Here is a 17,023-nt window from a genome sequence, read left to right as displayed (position 1 = left end):
TGCTCCAGGCTGTTAGAGAAGACATCCTATTCCCCCTAACGGAGTGGTAATATCCAGGGAGCCAGTAAGGCCCAATCCTGGGACGGGGAAGCAGGGCACAGAGGAGGTCGCGTGGGCCCCATGGAAAAGAAGTCTGCCGAGGGGCTCATCAAAATCCAGACCAGCTGAAAGCAGATAGCCCAGACTAGGGGACAGAGCCAGGACTTAAGAGCATGTCACTGCACAGAGTCCCCTTGCATACATATTGAGATGGAGATGGGGGTGGGGGAGAAGAACAGAGACAGGGAAAGGGAGAGACCTAAGCTCAGGGACAAAGCCAAGTGCAGCCACAGGGAGCTCTTCTAGGTACGGTTTTTGATTCAGTTACTATAAGCCTGTCCAAAGCTCTTCCTTGGACATCTGACTTGAAGAAGAAATGAGATGAACAGATGATCCAAAAACTGTTTTGGTTTTTTGTGGGGATTTTTTTGGTTTTTGTTTTTTGAGTTTTTTTCACTACAGAATGGGGATTCTAGTAACAGTGTTATGTATCATCTCTGGGACATTCATGACAAATAATGACATCATTCCATTAAAATCTAATAAATAAAACTCTCGAATGCTGCTACTCTCACCAACATGCTGGCTTCTCAGAGACTGCTTGTAAAACAATCTTTCGGGAATTTAAAAGCACCATCAGAGCAGACCGTCCTCCCTTTAAGCCTGATTCAATGTCTGGGTCTCAAAATATATGCACAGTATTTGCTGGATAAATTGTGTCAGGGAGCCTGGGGGACTCAGTCGGTTAGGCATCCACTCTTGAATTCAGCTCAGGTCATGATCTCAAGGTCATGGGATCAAGCCCAAGGTCGGCTCGGTGCTGAGCATGGAACCTGCTTAAGATTCTCTCTCTTCCTCTGCCCCTCCTCCCCTCTCTCCTTCTCTCCCTTCCTCTCCTCTTAAGAAGAAGAAAAAAAAAAAGAGTAAATCATGTCAATGTGAAACCAGAAAAATGATCTGGTTGCGTGGGATCTCTCCAGGGCATATTCTCTCTTCTCCTTGTTTACATTGCTGGTGTCTAATTAATTTACATTTACCTTCTTCTATTTACTAGTTTAGTTATTTGGGCTGAGCTGCAGTTTCTTCACCATGTAAACTGAGAATGCTACTAACACCTACTACATGGGATTCAAGACAGAATCAAATAAGAGAATGTATAAGATACTGGGGCACTTGGCCAGCTCAGTTGGTAGAGCCTGTGACTCCATCTCGGGGTTGTGAGTTCGAGCCCCACTTTGGGTGTACAGATTATTCAAATAAATAAATAAATAACTTTTTTTTTTTTAAGAGGATAGATAAAATACTCCTGCACAAATGTCCCGGGTTTCTGTAATGGTTATTCCTCCTCTGAGGGACAGAACACTAAACTATACATTTTAAGATGTATACGTCATACCCACTAAGTCTAATAACTAAGAAACTTACATTTCTCTTCGTGGCTTTCTCCATCTCCAGAATCAATTACCCAGTAGGAGAGAACTACTGGGATTGTTTGGACTCTTGTAAGTAGAGACTGCATAATTCAACATGTTAGTATGAAGACTACAGTTACAAAATTCTAGGTGTCATAGTTTATATTGGTACCTACTTTAAAGATTTGAAGAGAGAAAACAAAAAATAATTGTAAAAGCAGGAGTGTCACAGAAATCAATTTCAAACATAATTTATCTATAGCTTTGCCTAAGTCATCCAAATTATTTACTGATTCATTCAAATTAGTAATATTTTTGCTTTTCAGATTTTCAGGGACTTTCAAGCATGAATCACTTGACATTCCATCATTCCACTGAAATAACCATGGGGGCCTGCTTGCTGGGGATGCTGTAACAGAGGGCCGCATCAATATCCCACACAGACAGTGGGTTTACCTATCCCGACTGCATGTTAAAACTCACAGTTGAAATGGATTTTAAAAGAACTAATAAAAGAATAACGCAGACTATGAAAACACAGTCTTGGGTTTGTTTTGGTTTTTTTTTTTTTATTCCCATCCTGGCTCAGTGGCTGCCAAGTTGTCCAACACTTAACATAGTCTGAATATCTTTCTATATCTTAAGCCAAGGATTGGGTGGCTGTTAACTTACACTTAACCGAGATTATAAAAAACTGTTACTGCAATGCCAAAAAAAATTGCACGGTACTTCATAGGAAAGGAATGCAGGGGCTTAGCAACTGCCCACAGAGTCACTCACCAAGGCTGTGCCTGTTTTATGATTCGTCTGGACAGGTTAATTTTCAGAAATTCTTGCTGTGCTAGGCAGAGACTAACCTGAATTGCCACGGAATGCATTATTTCTGTTTGAGTTTGAAGCGACCTTTTCAGTCGTAATTGTCAGATAAGCACAACACTTGGCTCTGCTTTGTATGTTTATACCAATAATACGTCCTTAGCCCGGAGCACGGACCTATGGCTGAGTGTCATGGTCACCGACACAGAAGCAGATCCCCCCACAGTTTTATTCTGACACTGGGCACCGATATACGTCATAAGCCTCTTCTCGGGGCCCCGGTGTTTGTGGATCAGCCCACACCTCTTAGAATAATCCCAGGCCCCTTTTTAGTGACTAGGTTTTGTCATGGGCTTCTGTCGTTGCCCTGGGAAATCTCTGACTTTTTCCGAAGTTTCCCTCATTCTTAAAAAGACATAAAAAGCCGGGATGTGGAGAAACTGGAACTCTGATACCTTGCTGGTTAACCCTCAAACATGTCAAACGATACCCCTTATTTTGTAAGACAGTTTGGCAGTTCCCTAAAAAGTTGAATATAAATTTGCCATACACTGCAGCAAGTCAAGTCCTACCTATCTTCCCAAGAGAAATGAAAACGTGTGTCCCGCGAAACCTTACACATAAATGTGCACAGCAGCATTATTTGTGATAGCTCGGAAGTTGAAACCACCCGCAGGTCCATCACTTGCTGAACAGAAAAACCAATGTGGAAATCCATACAGTGGAACAGTACTCAGCGATAAAAAGAAACAGGCAACAATACAGACAGACCTCAAAAACTTTATGGTAAGCAAGGGGCGCCTGGGTGGCTCAGTCATTCAGCATCTGACTCATGAGCTTAGGGTCCTGGGATCAAGCCCTGCTTCAGGCTCTGTGCTCAGCAGTGGGGAGTCTGCTTGAGGAATCTCTCTCCCTCTCCCTCTTCTACTCCCCCAGCTCCCTTGCCCACTCTCTACAATAAATAAATAAATAAATAAATAAATAAATAAATAAATAAATAAATCTTAAAAAAAAAAAAAAACTTTATGGTAAGCGAAAGCCAAACAAAAGGACTACGAATTGTGTAATTCCATTTAAGTATGCAATGTCCAGAAAAGGCCTCTATTGAGACAGCAAGTGGGTGGGAACAGAAATTGGCTGCACACGGGCACAGAGACATTTCAGGCATGATATCAAGTTCTAAAAATGGGGTGTGTGTGTGTGGTGTGTGTGTGTGTGTGTACATATGTCTTAGGTTCCCAATTGTGGACATGATCCTTGATGCTACAGTAGTTCAGAACCAAAGGGGGAAAGTCAGCTAACCAGGAAACAGAGCATTGCTGAGCTGCTAAATTTGCTAAGTTAGCCAGTCCTGCAATAACCCTACTCTAAATTTCTTTAACGTGAAACCAAAAAGTAAAATACAATAAAAATCCTTACTTTTTAAAGCCACTTTTGGCTAAGTATTTTCTTACTTGAAATCAAAGAGTCCTGATTGTTACAGACTAGAGACAGTCACCAGATCCTCTTCCATGGTCTAGGATTCACATAGACATTTAATTTTGAAAGATGAGTAACGTTTGAAAATATACATGCTACAGACTGAACACTTGTATCCCCACTCCCACCAAAAAAATTCCTATGTTGAAACCTAATCTCCAATGTGATGATATTTGGAGATGCGGCCTGTGGATGGTGACTAGGTCATGTGAGTGGCACTCTCATGAATGGGATTAGTGTTCTTAGAAAAGAGATCCCAAGGGGATCCCTTGCCCCTCCCACCATGTGAGGGCACAGCAAAAATATAGCCATTTATGAACCTGGAAGCCAGCCCTCCCCGGACACTGAATCTGCTCATGCCTTTACCTTGGACCCCCCCAGCCTCCGGGACTACAGAAATAAGTTTCTGTTGTTGATAAGCCACCCAGTCCGTGGTACTTGGCTATAGCAGCCAGAACAGACTAAGTGCATTTGTGGTGAGCTACATATGTCCAGGCATTTCTAACTAGCTTGTGTAGAACTATCTTGCATGGCATAAGGCACATTGAAGATGGCACTGAGGGTCACGTGGCTGGCTGGGTGAGTAGAATGTGCAGCTCTTGATCTCAGGGTCATGAGTTCAAGCCCCACGCTGGGTGTAGAGATTGCTTAAACAAATTAACTTAAAAAAAAAAAAAAAGATGGTACCTAATAGTTGTTTTATTAAAACCATATTTCAGTTCAAGCTTGAATGAGCCCTTGCTATCACGCCACCCTACCCCCCAACCACTCTCCTTCATGTCAGCATGAATCAAATAGCGTAAGCATCCCAAACGCATTCCAGTTGTCATCCCATATGTCACCCCTCCGTGTTTTCGCACATCATATTTCCCAAGCCTAGAATGTTCTTCCCCTTTGACCGGATGCTAAAATGCTATGCATCTTTTAAATCCCAACTGGAGAAAGTCTTCTCTGACCCCCAAAGATGATCACTTCCTCTCTGATTTAATTCAATACTCAGTACCTACTGCTATTTCCACCTCTGTCAGAGTATAGTGGAATTTGTTTTACTATTACTATCTCCCCTACTGTGAATGGCAAAGGGTTTGCAGTTCAAAGATAGCTCTATCACATATTTGGGTGACTTTGGACAAATCACTTTACTTCCGAGTCCCGATATTTTCTTCTGTAAGAGAAACACAGACATTACCTTCCCACCTCCCTCAGGCTGCTGTGAGACTTCACAAAGATGACCTATATGAAAGCATTTTATCAACTATAAAGTTCTGACAAATTCTCGTTGGAACAGAGGAGATGTTTTAAGTTATGTAACCGACCACACAAATAGGGAAAAAGATGTGACCTCTCACCATTTACCGAAACTGCTCCAGCCAAGACTACCAATGAGCAAGGACTTCCCAAATGCCAAAGTCGAAGCCCTATTCTCAACTTTCATCTTGCGCAATCCGTTGGCAGCACTTAACACGGACGATCTTGCCTTCCTGCTGCTTTCTTCACTGGGCTTCCACCCAGCGGCGGCCCCTTCTCCCTCTGCTTTACTCAACCCTTCCTTTTTTTCCCACTCCTAAATCTGGACGGCTCAGTATCTAGACCTCTTTTCTTCCTGTATTTACTCTCCTGGTGATCTCTCATCCAGTATTGTGGCTTTATATGGCATGGCATGCTTTCCACCTCGCAAATTTGCTCTCTAGATCCCTTCCCTGAAAACCAGACTTGTGTCTCAAACTGCCTAGATGCTCAAAACGTGTCTTCATGGGTCCAAACTAAGTTCCTGGTCTCCCTGACCCCAAGCCCACACTTCGTCTCAGCTCATGAGCGTTTGGTCCATTCACGTGCTCAAGTCAAAAATCTCAGAATCATGCTTGACTCCTCTCTTTCTCTCATACTTCCTATCCAAGCCACCAGACAATCCTCCGACCAAAATATCTTCGGAATTCCACCTCTTCTCACTATACCTGCGTGCTACTTGTACCAAGCAGACATCACCTCTTAATACCTGAAAAACTTCCTAAATAGTCTGTCTCCCTGTTTCTGCCCTTTGCCCTGCCTTGGGTCTCCATTCATCCGAGTCATCCCACTGCAACATTAGTTATAGCAGGTCAATCATTGTTTAAAACCCCTCAGTGGTATCTCATCCCCATGGCCAACCCACTGGAAACGGCAACTTCCCCTCCCCCACTCCCTATCTCTCTTCTCTGGTTTAGTTTTCTCAACAATAAGTCACCACCTTTTAACATCTGTCTTATTGTCACGGCTACAAGATCCAAGAGTGCAGGATTTTTATTTCTTGTATCCTCAGGGCTTAGAACAATGCCTGGCACATAGAAGGGACTAAATAAGTATTACTTAAAAGAATGAATTCGTTAAGAACGGATGGCCAAAGTAGGTTTCATAGGTTCATGATAAATATATTTTTAAACACCTGTATCTTCAACACTAATGAGCAGAAATACCATCAAAGTTCTTAGAAATGGCTGGCATTTAAAAATCAGCCAATGTGAGGCCATAAAGAAGAAACCAAAGTAAAATTTGGGAGCACCTAATACACCTAAAGAAAGTCATAGCAAATAAGTAAGAAGAAACAGTACTCAAAATACAACAAAATCTGCAGGCAATCACCTCCTAGACTTATTACAAAGTTCCAAGCTAAATAAGTGCTTTACTTATAAGATGTCTGGTATGTATTGTGTTCATCATTTTTAGAAGGCAGAGCTAAATGTTTAGATTTTCTTACTACGCAAGTTTATTGTGAACACCTTGGTATATTACTCTGGTTTCAATAATTGGAACTAGTCCACATCAATGGTCTCAAATACCAAGACTATAAAGTTTGATACTTCTCATAAAGTTATTAAGTATATTTGGCTATAATTTAAGAATTAACATCATATAGAAAATATAGAGGAATTTATCATTTTAGACTCTGTCATTACAAGGTGCATATTAGTAGTTGCCGTACTAATGATATATAATCTGCTGATTCAAATCAATGTTGTCCACGAACAAAACGTTTTGGATACAACTCAAAAAAAAAAATTCCCATCTTACTATCAATTTATTCTACTTTTCCCCTTATTATTATCATTTCTAGGCAACTAGAATTACAAATGAGAGGAAGCATACTTTAATATTGCCATCAGAGGGGCGCCTGGGTGGCACAGCGGTTAAAGCGTCTGCCTTCGGCTCAGGGCGTGATACCGGCGTTCCGGGATCGAGCCCCACGTCAGGCTCCTCCTCTATGAGCCTGCTTCTTCCTCTCCCATTCCCCCTGCTTGTGTTCCCTCTCTCGCTGGCTGTCTCTATCTCTGTCAAATAAATAAATAAAATCTTTAAAAAAAAATAAAAAAATAAAAATAATAAAATAATAAAAAAAAATATAGCCATCAGAAAGTTCCTAAGGGTAAATGAATATAATCTTCCTCAAACTAAATCGTCACTCGGAACAAGCAATATGTCTCGCTAAATCACAGATCTAGAAAATGAAGATCCAGGACTTTAAACTTTATTACACAATATATGCTATTCTTGAAAGTGTTGTTTATACTGAGTTTTTTTATTTAAGTAAGGACCATTCTATAAAAACTAATATCAGAAAATGTGCTAGAGTTCTTAATGTCCTCATCAAGAAACCACTGGACCATCATTTTATATTATAGCTGAAAAGTGAATGAACGACAATATTAAAACTATATCTAAGTCTACTTATCATGGTTAGCATTGAAAATAGAGAACTTGAGTAAATCAATTCTAGCCACTTGCTACTACCTCAATTTACAGAAAGTTGTGTAAGGAAATGGAAGGACCACATACTCCCAAGTTGAAGCCATAACCTTTAGCAATATGCTTACACATATATGACTTATAAAGAAATGTTTGTTGAAGTGGATTAATCCACACTTAACTGGATAAAAGAAGTGAATAGAACATATTTTTAGAGAAAAAAATATGTGAATACATAAAAACTTCTATCCAACTGGACTGAATATTTCAGTGAATATTTTTGGTTAATGTGGCTTGAAACTTGTAAGACAGTCCACAAAGAAAGTTGGAAGTATCAAGACATCACTAATTCATTGTAAAAGGTAATAATAGTACCTCTTATTATATGTTACAGATCTTTATCCCTTTATTAAGTTTTTCCTTACATATATGCTTTTAAAAAATATACTCCCCATAATGACCCCATGGGATAAGTAGTATGATCCCCACTTACAAGTGAGAAAACTGAGACTCAAGGAAATCAGTATCCTGGCCAGTGTATCACAGTGAGTAGTTGCCTGGGCTGGGATTCAAACTCAGGTCTGTTTCATTCCAAGCCCATGTCTGAGCCTCACGCTGGTGGCCATTAGAACAAATTCAAACACACTCAGTTCAGACATTTGTAGGTGAAACACCTTCTGGGAAATAACACTGTACTCTCTCTACCCCCCAAAAAACACTCCAGCGTTTAACTATTGTTGAAAACATTTGAGGAAATCTGGCATTTCCATATTGCACACTTTGCTGAAAGTATACTTTACAAAAAATTTAAAACATATTTCCTGAACTAATACTCCCTGAGCTAAGCATTCATATGAAATAATTATTATTAATATATGAAGTTTTCCATGTCACTATGTCTATTCTTCCACAATTTAAAAACAAACTTCACAAGAGAGGATGTGCCTCAATTACAAGAGCAATCAACAAAGCCAAAAGATTTCTTAAAATTTCTTTAACCTAACCTTCATTTCGTAAACAATAAATTAAAGTCCGGGAACGTTAAGTAGTTTGCTCAAGTTTATACAACTAGAAAGAAGCAAATCACGATATTTTTTTTTTACCTACAGCAGGATAAAAATATTTCCAATTCCCAATTATCATCTTTGACCAGACCTTAACATTTCCCAATACCGTAATATATCAATGATATTCCCTATCGGTAGGATCTGAAACCACCTTGAACTGGAATCATTTTTGAGGATCAAATCCAACAACTTAAATCATTTCAATTCAACCTATTTTAAACAAAGGAAACTCTCACTTTCCATGGCAAACAACTGCTAGACAAAGAAAGTAAATGCTGTATCAAAATACTTTTTATATTACCGGCAGTATTTATGTGAACTTTTAACTGCTTCCTCACAGAGATTAACAAAAATGAATTGTAAGGACTTAAAAGAGGGACTATAAGACTCTTAATGAACACCATAAAAACTTGATGTATACTATAAAGATTAAATAGATTTACAGCCTCTGTTGTTACACATAGTCAAATTTTCCTTCTGATAGAACTTGTTGTACTTTCTAGTGACTCCCATTATTAGGAATTCATTTATTTCTGGACACTTTTGGATTTTGTTTATCAGAATGAAATATCAAAAGTGAAAAAAAATAATGCAAACCACAAAAGTTCTGCAAATATATAAACATCCACTGCCAGATTTAAAAACAAAATGAATCAGAAATAAAATAGGACATGTGCTCATTGGACCCATCATTGTTCTATAACTTTCCTTAGTGACTTTATAACCCCCATTCATTATGTGCGCTAATGTTGAGGGACGCAGTATCAAATTAGTAGAGTTTCATCAGAAGTACCCGAATCCTCACTCCAAACGAAAATGAACCTACAAAAACCGGTTCAAAACAAGGAAATCCAACATCATAAATCACTTTGATCAGGCAACAGCTAGACAATTCTCAAATGGCATAAGCACCAGCCCCAAAATGAATGCTTGTAGAGTATTGGAAAAGAAACATACCTTCTTTGAGGTAGAGAATTCCCAGTAACCAAATTGTAGTAATCCACATAGGAAAGGCATCATCAAGAATCCCAACATCCTAATGTTTAAGTAACTCCAAATGAAGAAGTTTGAAAACTTTCCATCCAAGAAGGACTTGATGCTGTTTTGGTAGTTCCATAATGTTCATTGATAGGAAGATCCAGTAAGAACAATGCAGTATGGAGGTCACTGCCTGCATGATGCTTTCTAGATGCTGATAATAATAATTGCACCTATACAATTGAAATTAATTAATGTTAGCTTCCAGGTTATTTTACACACTCAGTTTCTTGAAAAAAAAAAAAAAAGTGACCGCAGCCATAATAGATTTCATATACATAGTTCTGGCAATTGAATCATTTCTAGATGCAAGTTTTAAATAATGGATATTCTATACAATACTATACAAAATCATAACTTTAAGAAGTTAACATAGACCGTGTTTGGGTGTTTCCTCCAATGATTAGCAGCCTATTCAGTTTGATACTTCATTTGTCATGTCAAATTGAAAAGGCGGGTGACCAAGTCCACGGGTGTGAGGAAAGCCTCTAGCTCAGGGGTGGGGACAGGAGAGGAAAGTGGAGAAGGTGATAAATTACCTTGGTATTTGGAAGGATCCATAAAACATACCTGAAGGACCCAAATTTGCATTGTTGAATGCAAGAAGCCACTCCTAATATTGGAGCCCATGATAACAGCTAGAAACAACTACATTTGCCCACTTTCAACAAACTCCCAACTTCGTCCCTAAATGTCTATTCACCAAGTGATCGGACAGATAAACAACTTTTGTGGGAAAGTGGGAAAGCACTGAGAGAAATTTCATAGTCAGTGGACATGTTTACTAGTGGTGGAGTGGTCGAGCTTGAGCAAGAACCAACCTAGGAAGCCTGCAAAGTGAAGCTACTTGGGAGAGCAGTTTCAGGAGTCTCCCTCTGCTTATAAATCAGGAGGGAATCGGGCTGCCTCACCACTCCAAGAAGCAGCCACAGCCACCCCCCTTTTGGGCGGGCGTGGCAGATAGAAACAAAAGGTTAAAACACAAAAGGCGGGGCGGGCTGCTGGGTCTGAGGACCTTCTGGGGCTCTCGTTCCCGTTTCTGTTCAAACACAATGAAATGGAGGTGGCGGGAGGGGGGTTCAGTGAGAGAGGTGAGAGTGGATCTCAAGGATTGCATAGGCTATTCTGGGTGGGTCACGAAACTGCAAGGGGCGGTCAGGATGACCGACTCTTTAACTAGTGGTCCAGGCCCCATCCCTCCATCCCTGCATCTCTGACAGTCCGGAACCTGTGGCTTCCTCCACCCTACCCCAGCCCCAAAGAAAACTTTCTGAACTCTTACCTGTTTGCTCTAACCCCCTTGACCACAAACTCAAGAGTCCACTGCCCTGCAACCCAAACGTCTTCTGCGTTCTATTGTTGCGGCTTTGGTATTGTGCGTTGCTTCTGCAGAGCGCTCTGCAGACAATTAAGTTATAAAACCCCCACCTCCAGATCTCTTTCTTTTGCGTGACCAAAGTCAGGGCGGGGTGGGGGTGAGACTGGACTTGTCCCCAACCATTTCAGCAAGTTTCCTCCCGTTATAGGCGCAGCCGGGAAGAAAGCGAGGCAATGCCCCCTGAGATACCCTTGCCCCCAACACCACCACCACCCCAACTCCTCCTGTAATAAGGCACTTGAGAGCAATGCCTTGTCTGGCTGTTGCCTATTAAAAACCAACAAATAAAACAATCTGTGCAAGTTCGTTAAAGAACAAAAGAGAAGGAAACAGGGAAAGGAGGTACAACTTACCAGCCAAACTTCGCCACCGGACTACGCCTCCCTCCTCCGAAGGGCGGGGAGCCGGGACCTTAAGGGGGAGAGAGGTAAACAAGACAACAATTTCCACTCACCTCGTCCCCACCTCGTCGCACTTTTAAGGGACGTTTCCCTTGCTGCAGTCTGCGAGGCGCTCGGACACTTTCTTGTGGCCTGACAGCGGAGAAAGTCGCGGCGCCAAAGTTGCGAGAGGGAGATACCCGGGCGTCCGGGGGAGAGGGGAGGAGAGAGTTCATCAGAGTTCCCCCTTTTGTTCCAAGTCCCGGAGCAGACAAAGAGGCGGCGAGCGGCGGCAGGTTTCTCCCTCTCACCCCTTCTTCCTCTCTCCCTCCCCTCCCCTCCCCGCCCCCTCCCTCTCCCCGCATCTCCCGCCCGGCTGGGGAACCTCTGAGGCGGCCCGGGCGGCTCAGTCCCCAGTTCAACGCAACTCTGCCCCGACCCTCTCCTCCCGCGACCTCGCTCGAAACTTTCCCCAGGAGATGCCCGTCCTGGTCCCCCTCCTGCCCGCCACCCTTTTATCCCCCGCCTCCCCAACGCACACGAGTCTACGGGGGGGAATCTCCAAAATCATTGTTTCCGGGAGACGCACCTCTTTGTTTGCACTTTCCCTGCCAATCAATGTGAACAATCCACTTTGGCATCGAGTTTCTGTCAGTTTCCCATCATCCGGGGAGACGCTATGCAAAGGGTAGGGGGTCAACCCCATAAGATAAATGCATTTACGCAATCAGAGGTGGGGCGCACCCTAGGCTCTCCATCCTCTTTCCTACACTCAGATTCACCGTCCTCCACCGACACACCAAAACAATTCAAAGGGGGTTCCTAGGGTTTTTAAAAAAGCGCTCCCCCCCCCCCCCGCCAACCCCCAGCGCTGTCCCTTAGGAGAGCACTCTTCTAATCCGCAGGACAAAGCCCGCTCGGGGTCCAACCGGAGCCTCCACCCCTCGGGGCTACCTGTTGCTGCAGGCGCTGCACAACTCGGTCCAGGGACTCCGAGGGCGGGTTCCCACCTTGAGCATCGCGCCCACCTCTCAGCCCCCGAACTTCCCTAACCTCAAACCGCGACGGCTACGCGCTCTGGACGACCGTGCTCCCTTAGACCCTGGAGCCCAGCGCTCCTCACCCGCTCCCTTCCCTCCACCACAGCCTTCCTCACCCCGAAGGTCTGACTCGGGGTCCCTCGCAGCCTCCTCATCTTCTACCCCCCGGCGCGGCTTGTGCCGTCCTAGCATCCCCTGTTTCCGTCCCCTCACCCGCTGCCTTGCCCGGGCCAAATCAGGTGTCTCGGACCCGGAACCATTCCAGACCCTTCCCCAGGCCCTTTACCAGGCGTTCCCCGACCTCCAGAATCGGAAATCCCATCCTCACCTCGCCTCATCCCTAGAGCTTCATCCCTACTACGGGCCACCGCACTGGCTCTCTGAAGGACTCCGAGCAGCGCTCATTTTTCTCCTAGATTTAACTAGAATTGAAGAGGAGGAGAGCCGGGAAGTGGGGGAAATGGAGAAAATGGGGGGCCGCGTGGGGAGGCAGCTTCTAGGGCGAAGGAACAAAACCCAAACATTCCAAAGCAAACACCCACCCTTTGGGAGGTATCCGGCCCATCGCGCACCTTCTCCTCCACCCTCTTTCTTCCCCCACCCCAGACTTTGGCTCTTGGCGGGTAGGTGAAGTTTGGGGTAGGGAAGGAGGCTTGAGGACTTAGAAGAAGCACCGTCGCGGTTGGGTTGGGGGTGAGGGGCGGCCCGAAGGAGGAGGTCGGGAGCAAAGAGCCCCTGCAGGGTCCGTAATGTCGCGGCTGGCGGTCCCAGCGCTCGCCCGGCGACTCCTTGCCAGGTCTTTCCCCCAGAGCAGAACAAAGACGCCGCGAGGAGCGCTTGTCCTCGCCTCCCGGCGTCCGCACCCCGCCCTGTGCTTCGCTTGCACGAGCCCACGCCGCTCTCGGAAACTTTGCAACAACTTCCCCCAGAGTTAGCGCGCGCGGCGCGGGGAACACAAGAAGATACGGGGACCACCGCCTCAGGGGACCAGAGGTGCCCTCTTCGTCGTCCCCTCCCGGACGAGGGACCGCGTTCCTCGCGCCGGCGGTCCCAGCCCGCGCGCCGGGCTGCCCACGGTGCCAGGGCGGCAGGAGCACGCGCTTCCCCCCTACCTCCCCCCACCCCCACCCCCACCCCCGCTGCCTTAAGAGAACGAAACGAGTTTCTCTGGTGGGGACGCGGCCGGTGCAGTGCTGGGCAGCGGGGGCCGGAGGAAGGCGGTGGCACCCCGAGAAGCGGGTGCCGGGAAGGCGAGGGCGGCGGCCGGGGCTGCTGCGGGAGGACGAGCGCGCGCCGGCGAGCGCGAGTGTGGGTGCCTGCGCGCCCCGTCCCGCCCGGCCGAGCCCTCGAGCAGCCGCGACGCCGCAGAGGCAGGACCCGGGCCGGCCCGCGCCGACGTCTGGGCGCTCGGGCCTCCTCACCTGCGGGCAGGCGGGACACCTGTACGGGCCCCTCACCCAGCCCGGCATCTCGGGGGCCAGGCGCTCGCCCGCGGCTAAAGCTCGGAAGCCTCGTCTTAGGTCGGGAATCCCGAACGCACCGCAACCGACCACAAAGAGAAAACAGCCCCCACCCACCCCCGTCTGGCACATTTTCCTCTTTGTTTAATTATGATGACTTCCAGAATTCTCCTTTTAGGAGAAGTCTACCCTCCCCCCAAGACAAACCCTTTTTGGTATCATCAGGGATCTGCTTGGAAAATAATGAGAAGTTGGTACTTCGAGACAATTCTCTTCTGCCGCCTTTCAAAAAATACTTGTTACAGGGTAAATCAAGGAAGATGTTCTCTAACTTCTAAGTAACAGCCAACCCCCCACTTGCTGTTAGAGTGTACTAATTGAACCTATTAAGACATTGCCAATCCTTTGAAAATACCTGTTTGTTTCTCTCTTTTCTCAACGACTGAGGAGTAAGGGCCATTTGCTAGGTGAAAAGTCAGTATGGCCTTAAGAAGGCCTTCTCCATGCTTTATGCAACACTCCTGCCAGCTGTTTGAGGTCTCTCTCTCTCCCAACCTGCTTATGAACAAAGTGATTTCGGGGTGCCTGGGTAGCTGAGTTGGTTAAGGAGCCGACTCGATTTCTGGCTCTGGTCACCATCTCACGGTCCTAGGATCGAGCCCCTCCAGGGATTCTGCTTGAGGATTTTCTCTCTCCCTTGCTCTCTGCCCCTCCCCCATCCTCCAAAATAAGTAAATAAATCTTTTTGTTGTTGTAGTTTAAGATTTTATTTATTTGAATAATGAATCATGGAACATTGCATCAAAACCTGGGTATGTACTGTATGGTGACTAATATAACAAAATAAAAATTACCAAAAAAAAAGATTTTATTTATTTGAGAGAGACAGAGAGAGAGCACCAGGGAGAGCAATGAGCTGAGGGGAAGGGCAGAGGGAGAGGGAGAAGCAGACTCCCTGCTAAGCAGGGAGCTGGGCGGGGTTCTGCCCCAGGACCCAAGATCATGACCTGAGGGGAAGGCAGACTCTTAACGGACTGAGCCACCCAGGTGCCCCAATATTTTTTTTAAGTGAATTCTCCAGAGATTCTTGCTCCTTAATAGGTCAAATCTCCCCCATCTCTGTAATAAGACCCACACCTGGGCCACACTGTGTTTGACCTAGCCACTGCCAACTTTTAAAAAGACGCCATCTTTTCTCACAGGCCACCACATTTTTAATACTTTTTTAGGTTAATTAGCATCTCGGGTCAAAAGTGGATGTCTCTGCAAATGGGCTTAGAAACCCAAGTATCCTCTCGACTGGCAGTGTTGGAGCTCCATTTGGGGCCACACCCTTATGTCACCAGCTTCCTACTAGCAGACCAACGACATCTTACTACAATTCTTTGCCCTCTCAGCTTCTCTGTTCAAAGGCTTCCTCTGGCACCAGACCCCACTTTGCCAGTGCAGAGGGGCAGGCCAGAAGTGCCAGGCACTTAATAGTCCTCAGAGTAGCCCTCAGGGAATCGGGGAGTCCATATAAAAATAACCCAGCATGGAGGCAGGACTATAGTTGGTTGTAGTCTACGCTGTCTCCCAGAGGTCCCCAACTTTGAAACTTCAGTTGCCCACAGAAGCAACCCACTCTTTAAGGAAACCTATGTTGGCTTCCTTCCTTCCTTCAGTTTCTCTCCCTACAAGTACTTTCTGAGATCATGGCCCAAATAAACTACAGTACATGTCTTTGCATCCTGGTCTCAAGGTCAGCATCTGGAAGAACTCAACCTAACCTCTCCTATATGTGCTTTCCAAAAGGAGGAATCTGTTCTTTTTGGAGAGTGAATCTACAAGATCAGGTTTTCCCTGGAATAGAAGTGATATCAGTAATGAAAAATGTTTGTTAATTTAGTTCATTTTTTATGTAATAGCTTAAAATTAGATATTCTACTGAAGATAAAATAGAAGCAGCAATATGGAGAATTGTATCTCATGTGTGAAATGTTTGTACATAGATTCATAAGAAAAGTTCCTTAAGCCCAATGCCAGTGGACAGCAATACAGTAGGAAAAACTGTTAGAATTACTTAAAAAATAATAATTAGAAGTAACATGGAGGGTTTTAGCTGAGCCTCTGATAATGGTGAAGGAGGATGAAACACATAATATATTATGTCTTAGTGTGACCTAGTCAGTAATATGTCCAGTGAGAGATCCTACGGAATTTTTCAGCAAACTTCTTACAGCATAAATTGGCCAACTACTGCAACACATTTTATAAAAATTCTATATTAAACCCTATTTTCCTCTTAGCCACCATTCTGAATAAGTCATCAAGTGTCCACATAATTATAAGGTCCAAGGCCATTCCTTAACCAACAACTTTCCTCTTCTTAGGTGTTTTTCACCTCTATCTTTCTTTTCTTTTTTTTTTCTTTCTCTTCTTTTTTTTTTTAAGTAAGCTCTAAGACCAATGTGGGGGTGAACTCACAACCCTGAAATCAGGAGTCGCATGCTCTACCAACTGAGCCATCCAGGCATCCCTCCTGGCTATTTTTCTTAAGATTTCACCATGGTCGTCCTTAAATGCTGTTCACCAAAATTTTTGTTAGCCTCTCTCTGGGCAAAGGTAGGAATGAAATTTCCTACTCTGCTTGAATCAGGTGTGGCCATGTGATTGGTTCTGGCCAATGACCTGTGAGCAGAAATTATATGCCTCTCTTCCAGGTTGAAGTTTTAACAGCCAGGGTGCGATGGCAGGTGATCCTTTTCCATTGCTTCAGTGCTGGATAGGATTGCTGATGGAGTCTGGGTACCAGAGGGAGCCCCTCAGCCCCTCAGTAGTCATTTTGCGTGAGCAAAACAGAACCCTCTCCTCCTAAGCCCCTGAGATGTTAAGGTTGCCTGTAATCACAGCATAGCCAGACTCATTACCACTTGTGAAGATACGCAGTCAATGATCTTTGCAAAATTACACTGCTGCTTGCTTTATGGGTTTTAGATCTTGGGAAGTTTATACAGTAGCTCACGTGAACCTCCCATAGTATTTTCTAGCTGGACCTCCAGTTTAATGGCGCTGTCTTGGGTAAATTATTTTCTTTATGAAAGGTTAGCGTATCTTTTTTGTTAAAAAAGGAAAAAAGGGGGCTCCTGGGTGGCTCAGTTGGTTAAGCGACTGCCTTTGGCTCAGGTCATGATCCTGGAGTCCTAGGATCGAGT

The 17,023-nt window shown here is 44.7% G+C and overlaps 1 long non-coding RNA gene across 5 annotated transcripts in view; it reads right to left on the bottom strand.

The window, feature by feature from the left end:
* The window catches only part of LOC123791032 (uncharacterized), a 563,175-nt gene extending 551,060 nt beyond the window's left edge, over positions 1-12,115 (bottom strand). For 4 of the 5 annotated variants that reach the window (XR_015722613.1, XR_015722614.1, XR_015722612.1 and 1 more), the window contains exons 1-2: positions 11,404-11,652; positions 9,491-9,744 (exon numbers count right to left, since the gene is read on the bottom strand). This is a non-coding gene — a long non-coding RNA (uncharacterized LOC123791032). Of the gene's footprint in view, positions 1-9,490; positions 9,745-11,403; positions 11,653-11,918 lie in introns of those variants that run through there. The other variant, XR_015722611.1, reaches the window with a different exon arrangement.
* Between the last annotated feature and the right edge of the window lie 4,908 nt (positions 12,116-17,023).

Source organism: Ursus americanus, chromosome 32 (assembly GCF_024610735.1).
Source record: "Ursus americanus isolate L20-20 chromosome 32, mUrsAme1.1.p, whole genome shotgun sequence".
Lineage (NCBI taxonomy): Eukaryota > Metazoa > Chordata > Mammalia > Carnivora > Ursidae > Ursus > Ursus americanus.
This window is presented reverse-complemented; position numbering and strand designations above follow the sequence as displayed.